Here is a 2,306-nt window from a genome sequence, read left to right as displayed (position 1 = left end):
TCCCTCTCTCTCTCTCTCTCTCTCTCTCTCTCTCTCTCTCCTTCCTTCCCTCCTTTTCCCTCCCCTAAAACTGTAATTCAAGTGAATTCAACCCTCCTTTATTGGGTGTGCCAGGCATTGTTCAAGGAACAAGGAAAATCTCCCAACAAATCTAAATGGAGGGATTACTAGAGCAAGAGGAGAAGTGTGGGGTGGGTAGGGGAGTAATTTTGTATATGTGTCTGCAGGGAGGAAGCATCTGGGAAGGCTTCCTGGAGGAGGTAGTACTGTGAAGAAAAAAAGTGCTCTCCTGAGCAAAGTCAGAATCTTTGGGAATTAATGAGCGGGTATTTATTGAGCACAATGATGTGTAGAGTTCAGTGTTCAGTGCAAGGATGAAGACAAAACAAGAGGCCTGCCAGGGCCTTCCCTGGCAGAACTTGTCATGCAGGGAGAAAACAGTGCGTCTCACAGAAGGCGGTGGGAACAATTCCAGCAGGATGTGCTTCATTACCATAACCGGGTGGCAGGGCTAGGGGTCCAGGAATGGTTACCAAGCTCCTGTGGGAAGGCCCTTATACATCTTTACATTTCACTCTCATTTTTCAGGTGAGGCTTCAGGCCCAGAGAAGGACAGGGAATTGTCCAGGTCACACAGCAAGTCAGTGGCAAAGCCATGACCAGATCCCAGGCCCCTGGCTCCCAGCCCAGGGCTCTCTACGCAGCCCCCCACGCCCTGCCTCCCACATGGCTGGAGCTCAGGTTGGCATCAGGGAAGGCTTCCGGGAGCAGGAATTGCCAGGCACTCTGACCCTGAGCAGTCCTTTGGCAGGGGGGCACAGATGTGTGGCACAAGGTGCTGTCCCAGGAAGGGGCCTACCTACTTTGTAACCTGGGGTGAGTCCGCACTGATTGGGCTCAGCGCACACTGTTGTAATGTACCCCGCGAATCACAGAAGGACGCCTCAGGAAGTCGAATGAAAGAGTCACATTTATTGCAAATTCGGGACTATGAGGGGGCATTTTGCTCTCCCAAATCTCACAGTGCCCTCCCCAGCCCCAACACCAGATTTATGTAGGCAAAGATCACAAAGGTATGGATTACATCCCAGCGTTTGGAATGAGGAACGTGGTTTGCCAAAAAAGCAGTTTACAGAAGCAGACTTAAGCATGTTAATTAAATTATAGTTTTGGGTCCCCGGATCACTGAGTTGACAGGGACACATTATCTGGAGCCCTCGGGCCTTGGGATACTTGTGCTGTCCTTCCCAGGTACAGAAGAATGTGCTTTCTAAGACCAGTATGGCCACAACCAATGGGATATTCATATTACAATCAATAGGGTATTCAATTGAATGGGATGATTTATATAATTCAGAAAATCAGAATAACTTTTCTATTGTTAGACAAAGCAAATAGGTACATAAGCCAAACAGCAGGGTTAAAGGTAAACTATAGTTTCTACCTGAGATGATTGCTAACATACTTCAACATGAATTTTGACAACTTCTTCAGCTGCCTGGTCAGGCTGATGCCATGTTTCGTGCTTTCAAATCTCTTGATAAAGATAGCACTGGACAAATTCAGGTGAACATCCAGGAGTGGCTGCAGCTGAAAGGGCGAGGGCTACGCCCTCCATCTTTCCGTAGGGCGAGGGCTATGCCCTCCATCTTGCCCCATTCTGCCTGTACTCAGAGGTCCACAGCCCTCTCATCAAAACATACAGGTTCCCTCCTGACACTCCTGACAACCCCACCATGAGCTCTCTTTCTTCCTAGTTAACACAAACATCTCCTTCAGGAACAGGTAACCCCTGAAGGCATTATCAGCCATTTCCACTTGAGTATAAATGAGTTATCAGACCCTGAGACGGGGGAGCTGAATGTAGAGTCCTGCCCCAAATGACACAGGACAGGTGAGGAGAAAGAGGTCCCTGGGCAGGGCTGTGCTCTGGGAGTGGCTGGGTGCAGCTTCCCATGGGTGGCCTGGGCACGGGGCCCTGTGTCCAGGTGGCACTGTGAGGGCAAGTGCCCAAGGTAGGAGCTCCAGGGTGAAGTGGAAAGAGCACCAACTTTGCTCAGTCTCCAGCCTGAGCTCTCCCTGCTCCTGCCTGCGTGGCCTTAGGGGAGCCCCTCCCCTCCCCGAGCTTCACGCACCTGTGCCATGGGGGACTGCCGTGTGTGTGTACCTTGCGGGTGGGGTGCTGGCGAAGATGCTCCATCCATGTGTCCTCAAACTTGAGGGGACATTAGAACCCCCTGGAGGCTCCTTCAGACATGTAGGCCGCACCCCGGAGCTTCTGCTTTAGTCAGACTGGGGAGGGGGCT

The 2,306-nt window shown here is 51.3% G+C and overlaps 1 long non-coding RNA gene across 1 annotated transcript in view; it reads left to right on the top strand.

Moving 5' to 3' along the window:
• The first annotated feature begins 983 nt into the window (after positions 1-983).
• Positions 984-2,306, top strand: part of LOC107182089 — a 5,511-nt gene continuing 4,188 nt past the window's right edge. Inside the window, exon 1 of the long non-coding RNA XR_001512809.1 lies at positions 984-1,023. This is a non-coding gene — a long non-coding RNA (uncharacterized LOC107182089). The remainder of the gene's footprint in view (positions 1,024-2,306) is intronic.

Source organism: Myotis davidii, unplaced genomic scaffold, assembly GCF_000327345.1.
Source record: "Myotis davidii unplaced genomic scaffold, ASM32734v1 scaffold514, whole genome shotgun sequence".
NCBI classification, from domain to species: Eukaryota; Metazoa; Chordata; class Mammalia; order Chiroptera; family Vespertilionidae; genus Myotis; species Myotis davidii.
This window is presented reverse-complemented; position numbering and strand designations above follow the sequence as displayed.